Raw genomic sequence first — 22,097 nt, forward strand, 5'->3', positions numbered from 1 at the left:
ATGTCAGAATCCTACGACGCAAACTCGTGCACCTCCATGCAAGAATTTTGTGAAAATTGGATCCACAAATTTGAATATTTGCGTGATCAACGGACTGAATCAGAGACTGCCTATGATTTGTGGAAGAAGCTTCCAGATGGTTCCAAGAGGTACATACAGTAAGTCCAAAAAGTATTCGTCTAGTTGCATATCTTTAAGAAAACAAAGTCTGTGTAACATGAAAATAAATGTATACAAAATCTAAAGAGCCAGTCATGTAAGAAGTACCTCGGTAAGTCATTTTTGTTGGAAAGCAAGAAAAGAAATACATCAAATTCGACAGCAAGGTTAACAAAATAGAAAATGTAATTCAAGAGCTAGATCTTAATCTACACTCCTGGAAATGGAAAAAAGAACACATTGACACCTGTGTGTCAGACACACCATACTTGCTCCGGACACTGCGAGAGGGCTGTACAAGCAATGATCACACGCACGGCACAGCGGACACACCAGGAACCGCGGTGTTGGCCGTCGAATGGCGCTAGCTGCGCAGCATTTGTGCACCGCCGCCGTCAGTGTCAGCCAGTTTGCCGTGGCATACGGAGCTCCATCGCAGTCTTTAACACTGGTAGCATGCCGCGACAGCGTGGACGTGAACCCTATGTGCAGTTGACGGACTTTGAGCGAGGGCGTATAGTGGGCATGCGGGAGGCCGGGTGGACGTACCGCCGAATTGCTCAACACGTGGGGCGTGAGGTCTCCACAGTACATCGATGTTGTCGCCAGTGGTCGGCGGAAGGTGCACGTGCCCGTCGACCTGGGACCGGACCGCAGTGACGCACGGATGCACGCCAAGACCGTAGGATCCTACGCAGTGCCGTAGGGGACCGCACCGCCACTTCCCAATAATTAGGGACACTGTTGCTCCTGGGGTATCGGCGAGGACCATTCGCAACCGTCTCCATGAAGCTGGGCTACGGTCCCGCACACCGTTAGGCCGTCTTCCGCTCACGCCCCAACATCGTGCAGCCCGCCTCCAGTGGTGTCGCGACAGGCGTGAATGGAGGGACGAATGGAGACGTGTCGTCTTCAGCGATGAGAGTCGCTTCTGCCTTGGTGCCAATGATGGTCGTATGTGTGTTTGGCGCCGTGCAGGTGAGCGCCACAATCGGGACTGCATACGACCGAGGCACACAGGGCCAACACCTGGCATCATGGTGTGGGGAGCGATCTCCTACACTGGCCGTACACCACTGGTGATCGTCGAGGGGACACTGAATAGTGCACGGTACATCCAAACCGTCATCGAACCCATCGTTCTACCATTCCTAGACCGGCAAGGGAACTTGCTGTTCCAACAGGACAATGCACGTCCGCATGTATCCCGTGCCACCCAACGTGCTCTAGAAGGTGTAAGTCAACTACCCTGGCCAGCAAGATCTCCGGATCTGTCCCCCATTGAGCATGTTTGGGACTGGATGAAGCGTCGTCTCACGCGGTCTGCACGTCCAGCACGAACGCTGGTCCAACTGAGGCGCCAGGTGGAAATGGCATGGCAAGCCGTTCCACAGGACTACATCCAGCATCTCTACGATCGTCTCCATGGGAGAATAGCAGCCTGCATTGCTGCGAAAGGTGGATATACACTGTACTAGTGCCGACATTGTGCATGCTCTGTTGCCTGTGTCTATGTGCCTGTGGTTCTGTCAGTGTGATCATGTGATGTATCTGACCACAGGAATGTGTCAATAAAGTTTCCCCTTCCTGGGACAGTGAATTCACGGTGTTCTTATTTCAATTTCCAGGAGTGTATTCGCCCACCATCTGAACATGTCGAAATTCTGCGCTCGGTGATTAAATTATAACGCTGACCCACGGCGCACACTAGAGTCAACCGTGTGCGGCCCCGCTCTGTCGCCTACTGTGGTTGTGAATGGCGCCGATGCAGTGCAATTAGCGCCATGGGCAGTAAGGGTAGCGAGACGACGCTGATCAAAAGAAAACTTATTCTGCGCTTACATAATGAGTGCAAATCCTTTCACGAGATTCCTGAAGTAGTCGGTAGACCTAGATCGACGATTCAGTCGATAATAGATCGATTTTGCGCAACAAAATCATTAAGAAACCATCCACCCATAGGACGCCCTCACACTTTGACTGATGCCGACGTGAGATTTATCATGAGGGAAATGAAGAAGAAACCTAAAATCAGCGCTCCTAAGTTGGCTGGGGAGGTAGACTCTAGGGGAAAGTAGGTATGTGCCAACACGATCAGAAATACCTTCAAAACGTATGGGTATCACTGCCGGGTAGTGCGCAAGAAATTTTGGGTCAGTGAACAGAATCGAAAGAAACGTCTTCATTTTGCGATGGAACATAGATTCAAAAAGGAAGACTTCTGGAATAGACTAATATTTTCTGATGAGAGTAAATATAACGTTTTCGGGTCGGATGGTAGGCGAATGGTATGGCGTAAGAAGAAAGCGGAAGTTTTGCCACCCAATCTTGTGCCAACGGTTAAACACAGTGGTGACTCCGTGATGGTGTGGGGCTGTATAAGTGCTGCAGGTGTTGGAAAATTACATTTCATAGAAGGTACAACGGATCACCATATTTATATCAACATTTTAAAGAACAATCTGAATACTAGCGCCGAAAAATTAGGATGACCCGTGTGCGGCTCGTGTTCATGCCGTTCACAGCTTTCCATCTTGTAATAGCGATAGTGGCATCTCGTTTTCTTAATGTATTCACTGGCGCCACTAGGTTTGCTCGCATTGTCTGTCCGTCAGTGGCAGCAGCAGCGCTTATCGATAGATCGTTTATGGTATCATCTTTGGACCGGCCTCTAATATTTCCGGGTCGTTGTGTGTCGAGGAGAGTGGAGTTGGGATGGAGCCGCAGTGAGATCCGGACGGCAAGTACTCGCCCGACCGCTGGCGACACACACATGCACTGGCCGACGGAAGGATGTGGTCGCGAAAGTGCACGACCACGTCAAGGACCGATTCAACGAGTAGTGTGGAATGGACCGTGATATTCGAATAGTGCAACTTTCACTTGAGTGTGTGTTTGTCCGTCCGTCGAAGTGACCTCATGACAATAAGTAGGCAGTCGAAAATTTATACTAGGATCTTTCACGTGCCTGACTTGAGTGCGGAGGACCGTTGGTTGGTCGTTCGGTCGGTGGTCGTAGCTTTACTTTACTTTCCGTGTCCAGATCAAACTTTATTTATCCAATAATTAGCAACCGCTACGGCTTTGTCGTTGGCTTGTAGCAGGTCACTAAAACTGCAGGGCTCCGGCAGTAGTCCGCACATGAGCAGATGTGCCTCGTCTTGTACCTCTCCGCATCCGCAAAGACCATCGTCATCGTTAGTCAGCAGTCCCCACTTGCGCAGGTTAGTTTTGCATCTGGGTACACCAGCCCTCAGCCTATTTAGTGTTCTCCACACTGTATAAGGAAGTTTGTTTCCAGGTGCCATTTGCTCTTTTAGTATTATCTGCAGTGCGGTTAGTTCATTCTCCCATTTACGGACTCTATTATCTTCCTGTGAACCGTCAAGGATCTTGGTTCTTGCAATAAAGCTATTTCTAGACTTAAACCTCCGAGCCTGAGTGACGTGCCCATTCAGTGGGTATCGAGAATCTGTTTCTTTCTTTGTTCTCTCAGCGTCTGCTGCCACCTGCCTTCTGATCTCGGATGGGACAATTCCAGCAAGTATGTACAAATTACCCGTTGGTATGGGTCTGAGACAGCCTGTAACAATTCGCATTGTCTCATTTACACTTACATCAACCTGTTTAGCATGTGCAGATGCTTCCCATACTGGCGCTGCATAGTCTGCTGCAGAAACACACAGAGCAAGTTCTGATGTTCTCAGTACTGATGGTTGAGCTCCCCATTCATAGTTTGTCAGCTTGCGGATTATGTTATTCCTGGAGCCGACTTTAGCCTTGGTGTTTTGGCAATGCTGCTTGAAGGAAAGCGTTCTGTCAAGTACAACCCCAAGGTATTTAGATGTTGGACAGTGCTTTAGCTTCTTACCTTGCCATGTAACGTCGAGCTGAACTCCAGCATCTCAATTGCGCAGATGGAAAGCACATACTTGGGTTTTGTCAGGGTTTGGCTTGAGGTGATCGGCGTCGTGGTATTGAGCCATTTTTTCAAGCGCTCTAGAGATATTTCCAGATGTTGCATCAAAATTGGACCCCTGGACCACCACAGCTGTGTCAGCAGCATATACGAACAGTCTTGCATCTTGAGGTATAGGTTGGTCATTAGTGTACACATTATAAAGGATGGGAGAATGTACACTTCCTTGTGGTAAGCCATTCTTCTGCAGTCGCCATCTGCTGTTCTTACCATTTAGGGAGACATAAAATCTTCGATTCTGCAGAAGACTACCAATAACCGTCGTCAACCTACAGTCCCCTGTGAGGTGATACAATTTGCGCAATAGCTTTCTGTGGTTTACCGTGTCGTATGCAGCAGTTAGATCTATGAAAGCTGCTCCAGTTATTAATTTTTTTTCAAACCCATCTCCTATATGTTGCTTCAGATTAAGTATTTGCCCACAACAAGATCTTCCTCGTCTGAAACCGGCTTGTTCCTTCATGAGCTTTCCATCTATAGTTTCTGCCACCCGCTTGAGAATTATTCGCTCCAGTAACTTATAGAGAAGTGACACTGGCCTGTAACTTTTGGGGTCCTTTATGTCCTTGCCAAGTTTTGGTAAAGCCACCACTCTCGCCTGCCGCCATAGTTCTGGAATATTCAGCTCTTTAATAGAGGTGTTCATCATTTGTAGTAACCAGTTTCGAGCTTTGGTCGTAGCGAACAACGTGTATTTGGTGCTCCGACCGCTTCTGGCTTCTCTGTGTTTGCGCCGACTCACAATTCATCGGTGTTGTTTCACAGTGACTGGTTTTAGTATTGTTTGAGACATTCTGGAATTGTCTTCACGGATCCGTGTGTGCCTTGTGTGGTTTATAATGTGCAGTTAGTTAAATGCTGTCTGCGTTCTGGTGTCGGTAGTTTGGCTTCGGACGGAGCAACGAGGAGGTCCGCAGTGCGAGGGCAGGCGGGGACCTCTGGCTGCGTGCAGGCAATGTAGGATCGAGGGGCTGTAGCCGACGACCGAACCCAAGACGGTTGAAGTTGAGTGAACCTTATCCAGTAGTGAAAACTCCACTTTGACATCTCGCGATTGTTTGCGTGTTGCTGCTCCCAGGGTCAGTGAGACCAACCGCAAAAGTGGAGCCTGTCAGGTTGGCGGAAGCTGTTAGCCGCCTTCTATAGCCTGTTATTAGCTTTTGAATTTTGTGTTATTATTTGGTGATGTGCAACCAGCGGTATCTAATTGCCTTGTGGCCGCTAAGGCCCCAGTTACCTGCCATGGAGGTTAGCGTATTTTTGCGGCAGTATACTTTTGCTCGTCTTGTCGATGCTGTCCGGCATGACCTGTAGATCGACAGCCTCCATGATTGCGGTATAGATTGTCGTTTCTTTAGTCTACCTTCGTTGTCGTGGTTCCTTCCGTCTTTAGATGTTTTAAACACCGGATTCTGAAGACGCAGTGCTGTATGTCACTTCGGCCCCGCTCGAATTATTCCATTGTTTTATTCCTCATCACACATTAGGTGGATCTGATAAGAGGACTGATCGGCGTTTAAACTGCCCCTGGTTTGAGGAGCCACCTTGTTAGATGAGCATAACTCTTGGCTGCCTGTCTCATTGCTTACGCGACTGTAGGGATAGGGAGCACTGTCTATGGATCACTCGGTCATACTTGGTCAAGTTGTCGTAAGTGTGTAAAATTTACCCTAATGTTTTAATGTGTAACTGTCTTCATCACTTGTAATTCAGGCCTTCAGCCGTTACTATAAATTGTTAGAGATATTAAGATTGTTAAAAAGGGTTTTTAGCATTCTTAAAGTGTAACTATCCACCACAGTTTAGGCCTTCAAGGCTTTCAATAGCCTTAAAGGAAACCGAACTGTCGCTCCTATCTCTGCGACCACCACCTACGTAACGTCAACCGGTTGCAGCATGGCAGCGGGCGAACATGCTACCAATTCTGGAGTACGGCCCTCAGTAGGCTGACGCGTTACTGCCAACTCATTAACGAGATGGTCTCTTCTCAGCAGGCCAAGCCCTGCACAGTGTCTGACTGCCATTATCTTAACACCTGAAAAAATAACAAGCCAAACAATACGATGCCACAGACACAATCGAATCAAGAGTGAAAGTGATCGCAACTAGGTTGATAAGCACAAGCGTAACCACGCTCTGCTACAAGTGAGATGCCCATGTGAATTCTAAAATTGCTTGTGGCCTTCAGTCGACGAATAATTTTGAACCTTTCTTAATCAGGTCTTCAGCCTTCATTGTGTGTAACATTGCCTGTGGCCTTCAGCCGACAAATAATTTGCAATTCTTTCGTAGTACGGCCTTCAGCTGTCAGTGTAGATAAATCTTTTAAAATGATTTTTGAGAGTTATTTTTTGGTAAATAATGTTTATGTGTTTTCTGTGCAACCAAAAGTAACTGATTAGGCCCCGTCCACACCTTTCCTGCTTTCCCTAAGTCCCACATCTCATAGGTCTGCAACGAAATTACATTTTTCAACAAGATAACGACCCGAAGCATACGGCTCTAAATACATGGCTGTGGCTCCTATACAACACCCCAAAACAACTTAACACCACTCCTCAGAGCCCAGACATCAATCCTATTGAACACCTTTGGAAAGAAGTGGAAGATAGCATCAGGAGAAGACGCATTTATAACAAGAGAGACCTAAAAGAAGCACTTCAAGATGAATGGCGCAAAATTCCAGAATTTCTGACGGCAAAGTTGGTCAAGTCGACACCCAGACGACTACAAGGAGTAAACCCCTTTAAATATTAATTTTTGTAATTGAAATCATATTTTCAGATTGTAAATTAACAAAAAAAAAGTGGACGAATTCTTTTTGAAGTAACCCTCGAATAAACTGTCCATTTTGTCCAATTTGTTATCGCTATGGATGTATTTATTTCCTTGTGCATCAATAAAACTGACTTACCAAGGTTCGTTGCACATGACTGGATGTTCAAATTTTATGTTCCCTTCCTTTCAAGTGACAAATACTTCTTTTTTTTTTTAATTATAACTAGACGAATACTTTTTGGACTCCTATAGGCAGTAGTTACTGTATTCTTAGGAAAGATGGAAGATGAAGGTAATTGGCGGAATGAAAGCGAAAACTCTAAATTACGTGTTAATAGCCACAATTACCATCACAACAACAACCATAATAACGATAACCATGACAATAATGGTAACCATCACCACGGTAATAAGAGCTCACACCACTATAGCCATAACAATCATTGTGAGAACAACAATAGTATAAATGGTTGAGGCCAGCAGGAGGTCAGTATGTGCTTTTCAGTAGGCACGAGCAAAATCAGCAGTTGCGACAGCCGGATCGAAACTGGCCTGTTCAAAGAAATTTCGGGTTTGCAGCCGGTCGTCGTTCAATCCTTCGAACGATATTTCAACTGGGCACCTGCCAGTCATCTTCAGGTGAGCCGTCGCAGACTGGCGAAAACGTCCTCCGTTCCGCAATATAAAGCGTACTGTAACTATTCTGCGCATGCGTCGAAAACTTGATAGTTGAACCACACTGCCCGCCGGCAGCGCCCTCGCTGGTGGAATAGCGGAACTCAGTCGCCCTCTGCGTTGCTGTTTGCCACGGCCGTCGACGCACTCTGTCGTCTTCGATTTGAGCAAATCGTGGAGATGATGGGATTCCATGCACTGTCCAGCTGGTAGCCGCTCTCACGGTTTAACAGATTTTCCGCCAGTCGTATTTCTACGGATTCTTTAGTAATGGAGTCCCAGAAAGACGTGGCTCTGGACAAAACCATTGTTTTCTCATACTCCATTGAATGTCCAGTAGTAATACAATGTTCAGCAATAGCGGACTTGCTTGGCTGCAAAAGGCGGGTGTAACGTTAATGTTCGGTGCAGCGTTCTTTCACGGTGCATGTGGTTTGACCTATGTAAGCCATACCACATTGGCACGGTATCTTGAAAATTCCGGCCTTTCGTAGTAACAGATTGTCCTTAACCGATCCCACAAGGTCCGCAATCTTCGATGGTGGGCGGAAAACCACTTTTACCTGAAATTTTCGGAGGATTCTTGCTATTTTAAACGAAGTGTTGCCAACGAAAGGAAGGAAAGCTAAAGATTGTTCCGGCATGTTCTCCTCTATATTCACTTGCTGCTTCTTAGTTTTAACTGTTAGTGCCCTGTTAATCTGCCGGATGGAATACCCATTTTCGCTGAATATTGTCTTTAGATAGGCGAGTTCTTGAGGTAAGCTATCTAGATCTGAGACAGTATGAGCGCTATGAACAAGTGTTTTAAGCAAACTCGTGGTTTGCGATGATCATTCTACCTTCGAACCAGGACATCCAAGAAAGGCAAACAACCATCTTTCTCTATTTCCATGGTGAACAGGATGTTGCTATGAATAGAGCTGAGGTGATGTAGAAACTCCATTAATTTATCTTCTCCATGAGGCCACACAATGAAAGTGTCATCCACATACCGCCAAAAAACTGTTAGCTTCAGGGCGGCTGATTCAAGCGCTCTCTCTTCAAAATCCTCCATAAAAAGGTTGGCCACCAAAGGAGACACCGTCAGTCTGTTCAAAATATTCTTGATTAAACATAAAATAAGTTGAGGAAAGAGCGTGCCTGAACAAAGCAGTGATATCAACAGGAAACATGTTACCAATCAGTGTCAAAGAATCTGCAAGAGGAACTTTTGTAAAAAGTGAGACCACATCAAAACTTACTAGAAGTTCTACACTGCTAAGACGAAGAGTCCCAAGTCTATTGATAAAATCAACTGAGTTTCGTGTGTGATGTGAGCACTTGCCAACGAAAGGTCTCAGTAAGGAAGCGAGATGTTTAGCTAAATCATATGTAGGAGCTCCAATGTTGCTCACTACTGGACGCACAGGAAGACCCTCTTTATGAATCTTTGGAAGGCCATACAGTCTTGGAGGCACACAACCATGTGGTCTTAAACTCTTGATGGTGTCTTGCGGTAAGGAGGTGGAATTTAATAGTGCTGAGGTTTTTCGTTGCACACGTCCTGTAGGATCGTAATCAATCCTCCTATAGGTAGAGTCTCTTAGCAGACCATACATCTTATCTTTATACACACCACGAGGTAACAAAAGAGTTTCATTACCTTTGTCAGCTTTCAATACCACTACGTCAGGGTCCTCTCTCAGATTTCGTAATGCAGCCCTTTCTGCAGAGGTTAAATTACTGCGTTCAGTAGGAGCCTTCAACAGAGCACGGCAAGTTTCCCTTCTTATTTCGTCTGCAGCATCCAAAGGAAGACATCGTACACCTTCTTCAACACCACTGAAGATGACTGGCAGGTGCCCAGTTGAAATATCGTGCGAAGTATTGAACGACGACCGGCTGCATGCCCGAAATTTGTTTGAACAGTCAATTCGCCGGGAAAATTTTAAAATTCACAGGAAACTGGCCTGTCGTACTTAATTAGGTAAACCATTAGTCGCGTCGATTTGGGGCCCACCGTTCGTGGGAAGATCTTGACAGCCCAGAACAAAGGCAACCTAACTAACACAGATTTGAATGGACAAATGGGTGATACGAGAATGTACGAGAACAGAGAGCGAGTAACGCACACGTGGTAACAATCATTGAATTTGAAACTGCAATCGAGAGGCGTTCACTATCCGTAATAAAGATGAAAATAGATTACCGGTCTTTGAGGAAGATTCCACCGTTGTAAAGACAACATTGACACCGCAGGCTCCAGTACAGTGTGATTCGCCGGCGGAATGAAAGAAACCAATATCGGATAAAACTTCCGCTGTCACGCAGGGCAACGCGCAGCGCTAGATGTGGCTAGGCCGGTTCGGTCGGATATACAACGAACTGAAGAATTACAGAGGATTGTATGGGAGGTGTGCCAATGGGGAGAGCGAAAAATATTTGACGCTTCTCAACCGGCACGAAATTAGCTTCTATGAAGGAACGGAAAGCTCTTTACCGAAGAGGAAGATAAGAGCCATTTTTCCGAAGAAAATTTAAATGACATAGACTGTTAGCGAATTAATGGTAATACAGGGTTCATTAGTCGAAGAAATAATAAACAGTTTACGTTGTGGGGATCAAAACGGCTCCGACAACCGCAGAACAGGCAGATAGAAATTAAGAACGTTCAAGAGCAGAAAATCAAAAAACCACCAGGTAAACCGTTATCGGTTTCAGAGCTGTAAGGAATTTTCCAAAATTACCTTTTTGAGGATAATGGCTTGTTAAGGCAAAACGAATCTGAAGCTATACTGAGCCTGTACTACTTTCAAGACGTAGAAGCACGAAAGAAGACAAAGAGTATTCGTAAAAATATGCGTCGTCATCAAAGTGAGGACGAATGCTTAAAAACAGTGAAGACCAAGTATAAGGGAAATAGTAAAGACGGAGAAAAGTTGAGAAAGTATTGGAGGATGTACAACAATAATCTGTACATACGCATAGATGAGGATACCGTACACTTGGCGGGTGTGTTGGCCCAACAAGCATATCTCTGAAATAATAGACTACTATCACTTAGCCTATGGTCATTGCAGACCAAAGAAATGTGCAGAAAAATTGGGTAGCGTTGTGAGTTTTAACAACATGTTAAAGAGACAGAATTGCGATAAGTGTCAGAGGGTGAAAGTGACCAACTGCATAAATCGTGGTCCTCTGCAGAGCATAAGAGATGACAACGTACCTATATGCCCCGTGCCGAAGACCTCAGGTAATTCTCCTTATATATTAATAGTACTGCGAGCCTCTCGAAGTACTTTGAGTGATATCTTAAAGAAAGACAACAGCTAAGGCGGCTTATAATAAACTTGCAAACGATTACTTTTTACATATTGTACGATAATGGAGCAAAGTTTACTTCCAAATTCTGTAATGAAGGTATGGAAAGCAATGGGTTTGAAATAATACACATCTCAGCTTACTGCCATGCCGGAAATCCAGAGGAACGATACATGCGTGAACTGAGGAGATTTTTCCGAACGTATTGTCACCACAGTAATAGGGCGGAAGGCAAATTACATGTGTGATTTTGAAAAGATTGTGAGTCATTTGCCGCACGAATGTACAGGTTTCAATCCGGAGGAAATCCTGTTAGACCATAAGTCTAAGTGTTTGGTGGAAGAGATGGTTAATGCCCCTCCACGAGTAGGTATTGTCATTGAGGTGAATAAAGAACGTTTACGAGAGCTAATGAAAAGGATAGCCGAGTCGAGAATACGGCTGCATTACGCGAAAGTGCGGTTTGATAAATTTGCAATTGGCGACCTCGTCCTCTTAAAGAGCACGAGAAATCGTCAGTGATTGATAATGAGATTTCAGAATTTAAGTTCATTCATTTATAATGGACCATTTAAGGTTTATCTGTTTAGCCTTTACTAATACTGACGAGCTGTTAGGTGTACATTACATTGTTGACTTGAAATTGTATCAGTCAGGAAGTGATTAATCTCAGAAAGAATTTCCAGCAAATATCTTAATTATACAGGCCAACGATGGAAAAAGTTTTTGCTGAAAATACCGTATTCTTATGTTTTTTGGAGTGGTAAATCCAAATATTATGTTTAAAAAACTGTATCACTCACCATTTCTTCACATTTTATAGTTAAACTTTTTAAATTAAGCGATTTCTTAAAGAAATTAACAGCTTTTGTATAGTTAAAACAATTTAAAAAGGAGGTGTAATGAATGTAGATGACGTTGGTAGCACTGATGAAGAACATTTGCTGGCAAAAAAAAACTTCGATGCTGTTTTGTGTTAACAGATGGTGTTTTGTTTGCTGTCAGCCTAACCTCAGTTTCCCGTTTCCTGTACATGTGCTCAGTACAATGTCTAATCGTGGGTGTAAAAACTCTGCTGAGAGTTTTTGTAATATTTGTGGTGAATTTGTGATTTAAAAAACACCAAAGAAAGATTACAGACTTTGTGAAAAAAGTTTATCTATCATATTTTAGATCTAAACTTGGTGATCAAGGTAAAGCTTGGGCACCGCATAAGGTATGTTATGTGTTTGTTGAAGATCTGAGAAAATGGTCGACAAAGGAGAGAAAAAACCCTTAGATTTGTACATTTGCTGTTCCTATGATATGGAGGCAGCCAAGAAATCATTCCAATGATTGCTACTTTTGCAGTATTGATATTAATGGTCATAATTCGAAAAACAAGAAGGTAATAAGCTACCCTAACCTTCTGTCTGTCATCTGACGAGTAGGCCATTGTGTAGATATGCCGGTTCCAGAACCACCAGATGATTTAAATTCTATTGCAATGTACAATCTGATTTTGATGAATCATATGACGTTGAATTCGATTGTAATACAGAAAGTCTATTGCCCAAACTGTTTAATCAGGCCGAGCTTAACGATTTGCTTAAGGATGTGGGCTCAACGAAAGAAAAATCTTAATTACTAGGCTCTAGTTTAAAAGAAAAGAACTTATTGTCAGTTGGAACCCGCATATACATGTATAGAAAGAGAGAGCACCAATTTACCAAGTTTTTCAAGAACGTTATTTAGTGTACTGCTCAGACATTCCCAATCTGATAAAGAGTTTGGTACTGAATACAAAAATTAAGACTGGGGGCTGTTTATTCATTCACCAAAAACTAGTTTAAAGGCTGTTTTATTACCCTATGGTAACAAGTATGCATCTATAGCTGTTCGACATTCCGTACATTTGAAAGAAAGCTACGTAAACCCAGAAATAGTGCCAAATAAAATAAACTATTCTGCTCATGGTTGGATGATATGAGGCCATCTAACAGTAACATGCATGCACCTTGGTCAGCAAGGTGGCTTTACCAAATTTCCACGTTTCTTCTGTGAATGGGACAGTAGGGCTAGGAATCAACACTGGTGCAGAAAGAACTGGCCTGTGAGGGAGTCTTTAAAACCTGGTGAGAAGAAAATTCTATGCAAAAACCTTGTAGATCCAAAAAACGTACTCCTACGACTTCTACATATAAAGTTAGGCCTAATGAAACAGTATGCAAAGGCTTTGCCCAAAATACCATGTTTTAAGTATCTCTGCCAAAAGTTTCCACACCTTTCAGAAGCTAAACTAAAAGAAGGTGTCTTTTCAGACCTGATATTAGAAACTTGATGTTTGATGTTAACTTTGAATTCACAAGTACCTTAAATGAGAAAGAGGCATGGGTGTCATTCAAGGAAGTCGTTACAAAGTTCTTACGACATGAAAAAGACCGAGAATATGTTTCTATTATAGCTAAATTGTTAAGGAAGTTTCATACTTAGTATGTTTAATGAGCCTGAAAGACTTCTTGAACAGTCACCTTGATTACTTCCCGGACAATATTGGAGATGTAAGTGAGGAGCAAGGAGAGCGATATTACGACGACATTAAAATGATGGAAAAATGCTACCAAGGCCGCCGGGACACCAACAAGATGGGGGCTTACTGTTGGTCACTTCACCGAGTAGTTCAGCAAACGACCGATCGTAGTAAAAGTTACACAAGATGTTTCAAATGCAAAAGAGAAAGAGAATACAAACCGATTACAGCTGACAAGTGAAACCTCTATTAACACATATCATTGCTTTAAGTAGCTTACTGTAAATACAAACCATGCTTATGTTGTAACAAAGCCTTTCATTAATTTCACCATTTACCGTATATCATAGGATTTTTGTGGTATATAATAAAAAGCATATTGCTCGAAAACTACGTGTGATACCAAAATAACTAAGGCTATATTTGGATTCAGCTCATAAAAATCCATAAAGATCAGGTATCACAGTAAAAAAAAAATATTTAAAAAAAATGTTTTTAGTTGACCTGTGTTACTATCGCATTTTTCAAATTTATTTAAATTTATTTCTTGGAGCAGACGCTCATCAACGAATTTGCAGAAAATATAACTAGAAATTTTGCTTACAGAGTAAATGTTCTGGAAGCAACAGAAATGAGAAGAAAAACACAATCCATGACCAACTCAGGTAGATAATATGTTGCAAAAATCTTTCTATACACCACGTATTATGTAAGAGAATACCACTGCAATCAAACAAATGTGAGGTCTGTGCATGCGTGTGAATATGGACGGGCTCTTATAACGCTGTGCCTTCCTTTGTAAATATGCATGTGGAATGAATGCAACGCTTTTCTTCTCAGTACAACCAGTGTAAAGCTTTGATGTATTTGTCATCTTGTGTCCTATCCTTTTACTTACTCTTTTGAGTTCGCTTATCTTCTTTGCTCACCTTTACTTGTACAGTACTCACATGAAATCCTCATATCAAATGTAAGGATGTTTTGGAACATGTAATTATGTTGTTTAAAATATATTATAGTACACTATGATGTTTTAAGCTACAATGACACAGTGTTTTATGCTGGTTACGTTAGCACATTAATTATGGTAATTAATAAGAAGCTTGAGTGATTAACAAAATTTATCTAGACAAACTGAACGCTTTTACACGTCTACAATCCCTTTTTATTTGTTCGGGAATTCGCTGACTGTTTCCCTTCAAGAAAAAACTTATTCAATGTTGGGCACATCTTGACTCCGAAAATTCAGATAAAATACCTTCTACACCAACCAAAAATTTTCGGCGTTTAATATCCGTTGCTAACTTGTATTGTACTTCTAATTCCGAATTTGTAGCCTTTGTTACAGAAATTATATTTAATATGTAACGTATATAATAGTGTATTTGTTCAAAATGTTTCAAATGGCTTTGAGCACTATGGGACTTAACTTCTGTGATCATCAGTCCCCTAGAACTTAGAACTACTTAAACCTAACTAACCTAAGGACATCACACACATCCATGCCCACGGCAGGATTCGAACCTGCGACCGTAGCGATCGCGCGGTTCCAGACTGTAGCGCCTAGAACCGCTCGGCCACTCCGGCCGGCTAGTGTATTTGTCCGTGAATGTATACAACTGATCGTAATTAGAATGTAAATATTGTAAACTGCTGGGTAATAGCCAGGGGAACATTATTATTAACGTGTCGATAGCAACGAATTAATGGCAGTAGCTGTGCCGTTGTTTAACTTTCCGTTTGAAGAGAATCTGTCACGCTCCGAACAGAGAGGAAGCAGAGAAGCTTGGGCCATAAAAGATTGTGGAAGTGTTTTTTTGGCGCTCTCGCAGAAGCGCTGTGCAGCTATGATCGCCCAGTGTAGGCGCACGTGATTCGTTAACCCGGCTAGTGTTGAGAGCACGGTAGGAGTGGACAGTGGAGGAAACAGAAATTCTTACTATTGCATGTCGCATGATTATCCGTAGCACTGGAGCAGCAGCAACAGCTGCAGTTCAGCATTGTCATCAGCTACACACTTCGTCGTCCGCACGGTTACAATACCGTTAGACTGCCAGTTGACAAAATATAACTAGCATTGTACAGTCATTACAAAATGCCTTTTCTTTCAAAAGTTGGACTAACTTGATTTCAGTGGTAAAAACTTGCATTTCACCTGTGATGTCTTTCTCTTCAGACATTATTACCAAGCAGAGACCCTTTTCTATAGCATGCAGTCGCTGTATGTCACAAAAATATGAAAATTGGTTGACTATTTACTGCCAGCTTTGTTTGTTTGTTAATGACCAGTTTCTGTCTAAATCTTCTGCTCAGTAACTCTTTGCTCTTGTATTGAATAACAGAGGCTTTACTAATTTGCAGTTTTGAGTATTAACTTCATTCACTTAAAGTAATGTATAGTTTCGCTTGCAAAACTAATAACTAAAGATATAGCACAATTTAAGATTGCTCATTTTCATTCACTCTGTCTTAAGCTTAGCGAGTGACTTCAGCTGGCTTGGTGTGTATTTTATTGTTGGTATACTTAAAGTAAATTCAGTTGCTCATTTGCTTAAAGTAAATTCAATTCAATCTTTCAATAACCAAAGTTAAATTGTTTGCCTTTTCCTATATTTGGCATTTCGTTCCATTGAGGTTACCGAAGGTCATTTTTCTTTAAAAAAACAAAATAAAGTTTAGCTACAAACAGTTATTCATTTAACCAGTAGCTTTACTTAGCTTTACGTTCAAAATTAGATTTTCAGAATAAGTGCTTTCTGATCTACACTCCTGGAAATGGAAAAAAGAACACATTGACACCGGTGTGTCAGACCCACCATACTTGCTCCGGACACTGCGAGAGGGCTGTACAAGCAATGATCACACGCACGGCACAGCGGACGCACCAGGAACCGCGGTGTTGGCCGTCGAATGGCGCTAGCTGCGCAGCATTTGTGCACCGCCGCCGTCAGTGTCAGCCAGTTTGCCGTGGCATACGGAGCTCAATCGCAGTCTTTAACACTGGTAGCATGCCGCGACAGCGTGGACGTGAACCCTATGTGCAGTTGACGGACTTTGAGCGAGGGCGTATAGTGGGCATGCGGGAGGCCGGGTGGACGTACCGCCGAATTGCTCAACACGTGGGGCGTGAGGTCTCCACAGTACATCGATGTTGTCGCCAGTGGTCGGCGGAAGGTGCACGTGCCCGTCGACCTGGGACCGGACCGCAGCGACGCACGGATGCACGCCAAGACTGTAGGATCCTACGCAGTGCCGTAGGGGACCGCACCGCCACTTCCCAGCAAATTAGGGACACTGTTGCTCCTGGGGTATCGGCGAGGACCATTCGCAACCGTCTCCATGAAGCTGGGCTACGGTCCCGCACACCGTTAGGCCGTCTTCCGCTCACGCCCCAACATCGTGCAGCCCGCCTCCAGTGGTGTCGCGACAGGCGTGAATGGAGGGACGAATGGAGACGTGTCGTCTTCAGCGATGAGAGTCGCTTCTGCCTTGGTGCCAATGATGGTCGTATGCGTGTTTGGCGCCGTGCAGGTGAGCGCCACAATCGGGACTGCATACGACCGAGGCACACAGGGCCAACACCCGGCATCATGGTGTGGGGAGCGATCTCCTACACTGGCCGTACACCACTGGTGATCGTCGAGGGGACACTGAATAGTGCACGGTACATCCAAACCGTCATCGAACCCATCGTTCTACCATTCCTAGACCGGCAAGGGAACTTGCTGTTCCAACAGGACAATGCACGTCCGCATGTATCCCGTGCCACCCAACGTGCTCTAGAAGGTGTAAGTCAACTACCCTGGCCAGCAAGATCTCCGGATCTGTCCCCCATTGAGCATGTTTGGGACTGGATGAAGCGTCGTCTCACGCGGTCTGCACGTCCAGCACGAACGCTGGTCCAACTGAGGCGCCAGGTGGAAATGGCATGGCAAGCCGTTCCACAGGACTACATCCAGCATCTCTACGATCGTCTCCATGGGAGAATAGCAGCCTGCATTGCTGCGAAAGGTGGATATACACTGTACTAGTGCCGACATTGTGCATGCTCTGTTGCCTGTGTCTATGTGCCTGTGGTTCTGTCAGTGTGATCATGTGATGTATCTGACCCCAGGAATGTGTCAATAAAGTTTCCCCTTCCTAGGACAATGAATTCACGGTGTTCTTATTTCAATTTCCAGGAGTGTATTTATTTTCTCGTCGGTTGTTGTGTTCCTTGGCCGCACAAGTGAATCTTTCCTTAGTTTTCTTTATCGTTACCATCCTTAGGATTTTGGATATTTATTGCCCTACTAGGATGGCGATCGTTTAATTGTTCTCTTTTTGCTAATCAGTATTGTCTCTATTACCAGTGTTTTTTGTAATAACAATATTAGGTGGTACCTTTCTCCCCTTTGTGGTTCGTGAACGACATCGCTATATTCCACCCATTTCAAAATTATTGTTAGTAATTAGGTTTAGAATAGATTCTTCCTTCGGAAAGGTGTGTTGCACATTTTCCTCCTAATATTCGGTGTTGTTTTCCTTCGGTGACGTTAGCCTTACTCACTATAAAATTTCATTAGGCATACATCACTTTGGTCAATTATATCGCAATCCAGTAGGCAGATTAACAAATGGTAGGTTACAAAGTGTTGGGTCAGTCAAATAGGTCTTACCCCACTTAAGTATTCTCACCAGTTCTGTAAGGTATCTGAGACATATGAACTGAGAATTCGAAGATAGAAAACGTTAAGGGAAACACTTTGTGACGATGACAGTGTCTTTCTTCTCTCTTATGTAGAAATGCAAATGTATTAACTTACAGGGTTCTGTTTGAAAGCAGGGACTATAATCAGTGATAATTAGACTAAAATAGTGTCCAAACAAGACATGAAAAAGAAGAAGTGTAGACAAACACTGAAGTAGTGGAACCAGTTAATGATTTTTTTGCGATAAGGGTTGTTTACAACAGCGACTAGTGATGGTATATGGAAAAATAGAATAGAAATAGTGGCGTGGAGACATTTTGGTGCACTAAATCGGCTCTCCAATGTATCTGAAAAATGTAAGGTAAGTAACAAATGATGTGTATTATCAGATTTGATCTATTTCAGTGATACACATGCTTTCTGTGCAAAAACCTTTCACATTCAATTGTTCAGAGTAACTTGTAGACATTGACGTTGGCAATTATTTGAAGAGACGGGAAAATGAAGAAACGAGAATCAGAGAATCACGGTGTAATTTGGATCGGAAATCGGAATTATGGCCGTGACGAGAGAGAAATGGAGGTAGGATTAATGTGTATCCAGGATGAAGGAATAATAGGTGGTCCGAGATATTCTTAAACCCACAAGTCGGAGGCGACGAACTAAAGGAATGTGAGTACAAGGCACCAGAATATACGCAGGAATTATGTGGATATTTATCACTGAAGACACTAGTGTACGAGAAAGTCTTCACTCAGTAACTATGAAATGGCACATGACGATGATGATGATGATAATGAGCAGGTTTTGTTTTACTCATCAGTGTTCTGACTGGTCTTATTCGACCCACCACGAATTCCTCTCCTGTGCTAACCTCTTCATCTCAGATTGTAACCTACGTCCTCAATTACTTGCGGGATGTATTCCCACCTCTGTCTTTCTATACAGTTTTCGCCCTCTACAGCTCCCTCTAGTACCATGGAAGTCATTCCCCCATGTCTAAATAGATGCCCTATCATCCTGTTTCTTCTCCTTCTCAGTATTTTCCACATATTCTTGTCCTCTCCGATTCTGTGTAGAACCTCCTCATTCCTTACCTCATCAGTCCACCAACTTTTCAACATTCGTCTGTAGCACCACATCTCGAATTATGCTATTTTCTTCTGTTCTGGTTTTCCCACAGTCATGTTCACTACCATAAAGTGCTGTACTGCAGACGTACATCCTCAGAAATTTCTTTCTCAAATTAAGGCCAATATTTCATATTAGTAGACTCCTCTTGGGTAGGAATGCCCATTATCCCATTGCTAGTCTGCTTTTGATGTCCTGTTTGCTCCGTCTGTCATTGGTTATTTTACTGCCAAGGCAGCAGAGTTTCTTAACTTCATCTACTTCGTATTTACCAATCCTGGTGTTAAGTTTCTCGCTGCTCTCGTTTCTACTACTTCTCATTACCTTCGGCTTTCTTCGATTAACTCTGAATCCATACTCTATACTCATTACACTGTTCATTCCGTTCAGCAGATCATGTAATTCTTCTTCACTTTCACTCAACATAGTAATAACATCAGCGATTCATATCACTGACATTCCTTCACCTTGTATTTTAATTCCACTCCTGAACCTTTCTTTTGTTTCCATAATTGCTTCCTCGATGTACAGATCGAACAGTAGAGGCGAAAGGCTACATCTGTGTCTTACACTCTTTTCAATATGAGCACTTCGTTCTTGATTGCATATTCATATTATTCCCTCTTGGCTGCTGTACATGTTGTATATGATGCGTCTTTCTTTACTTTCTTCAGAATTTCGAACATCTTGCACCATTTTAGATTGTCGAATGTTTTGTAGGTCGAAGAATCCTATGAAAGTGTCTTGATTTTTCTTTATTCTTGCTTCCATTGTCCATTGTTAACCGCAATGCAAAATTGCCTTTCTCGAGCCTTTACCTATCCTAAAACCAAACTGATCGTCATCTAGCGTATCCTCAATTATCTTTTCCATTCTTCTGTACATTATTCTTGCAAGAAACTTGGACGCATGAGCTGTTAAGCTGATTGTGCGATAATTCTCGCACTTTTCAGCTCTTGCAGTCCTCGAAATTGTTTGGATGCCGCATTTACGAAAGTCAGATGGTATGTCGCCAGACTCACACATTCTGTAAACCAACTTGAACAGTCGTTTTGTTGCCATTTCCTCCAATGATTCTAAAAATTCTGATAGAATGTTACCTTTCCCTTCTCCCTTATTTGATCTGAAGTCCTCCATAGCTCTTTTAAATTCTGATTCTAATACTGGTTCCCCTATCTTTTCTAAATCGATTCCTGCTTCTCCTACCACATCAGGAAAATCTTCCCCCTCATAGAGGCTTTCAATGTATTCTTTCCTTCTATCCGTCCTCTCCTCTGCATTTACAATGGAATTCCCGTTGCACTCTTAATGTTATCACACAAGCTTTTAATGTCACGGGAGGTGGTTTTGACTTTTCTGAATGCTGAGTCTGTCCTTCCGACAATCATTTCTTTTTCGATGTCTTCACATTTTTCCTGCAGCCACTTCCTCTTAGCTTCCCTGTGCTTAATATTTATTTCATTCTTCAGCGACTAGTATATCTGTATTCCTGAGTTTCCCGGAACATTTTTGTACTTCCTGCATTCATCGATCAGTTGAGGTATTTCTTCTGTTACCCTTGGTTTCTTCGCAGTTACCTTCTTTGTACCTTTGTTTCCCTTCCAAACTTCTGTGATGGCCCTTTTAGAGACGTCCATTCCTCTTCAACTGTACTGCCTACTGAGCTATTCCTTAATGCTGTATCTATTGCTTAGAGAACGTATCTCGACATTCCTTAGTACTTCCGTATCCCACTTCTTTGCGTTCTGATTCTTCCTGACTAATATCCTAAACTTCAGCCTACTCTTCATCACTACTATATTGTGAGCTGGGTGTATATCTGCTCTTGGCTACGCTTTACAATCCAGTATCTTATTTCGGAATCTCTGTCTGACCATGATGTAATCTAACTGAAATCTTCCTGTATCACCAGGCCTTTTCCCAGTATACCTCCTCCTGTTGTGATTCATGAACAGAGTATTCGCTATTACAAGCTGAAACTTGTTACATAACTAAATTAGTCTTTGTCCTCTGTCATTCCTTGTTCCAAGCCCATATTCTCCTGTAACATTTCCTTCTACTCCTTCCCCTACAACTGCATTCCGGTCCCCCATGACTATTATGTTTTCGTCCCCCTTTACATACTGCATTACCTTTTCAATATCCTCATACAGTTTCTCTATCTGTTCATCTTCAACTTGCGGCGTCGGCATCTACGTCTGCACTATCGTTGTCACTGTTCGTTTGGTGCCGATTGTGATCAGAACAAACCTGTCACTGAACTGTTCTCAGTAACACAGTCTCTGCCCTACCTTTCTATTCATAACGAATCCTACTAGAGTTATACCATTTTCTGCTGCTGCTGATATTACCCTATACTCATCTGACCGTCATAGAGATCCGAATGGGGATTATTCCTCAATCTTTTGCCAATGGAGAGATCATCATGGCACTACTTCAATCACAAGCAACATGTCCTGTGGATACACGTTAAGTGTCTTTAGTGTAGTGGTATCCATTTCCATCTGTTCCCTCATGCCGTTGATCATTGCTGATTATATCGCCTTTAGGGACAGTTTCCAGCGCCTAGGACTATTTGACAAGGCCGTTGGCAGAATGAGGGTGACTTCTTAAGCCGGAAGTTTCGGCGTGCCAATGCCGATAATTAATGACAATTTAAGCAGCTGCGAGATTCGAACCCGGGACTGGAGACGATTTGATTATGAATTAAAGACGCTACCCCTAGACCGGAAGTTATGGATGAAACACTCTTGTTGAACCACCAAGAAGATATGTGTAATGTCCTATACGTACACGCCATCAGTGAGTATGTACGTTAGTAGAGTCGTAAATATCTGTGACAGCTTCAGCGGCTACAAGAGTACATTAATGC

The sequence above is a fragment of the Schistocerca nitens genome, chromosome 6 (genome assembly GCF_023898315.1).
Source record: "Schistocerca nitens isolate TAMUIC-IGC-003100 chromosome 6, iqSchNite1.1, whole genome shotgun sequence".
NCBI lineage: Eukaryota > Metazoa > Arthropoda > Insecta > Orthoptera > Acrididae > Schistocerca > Schistocerca nitens.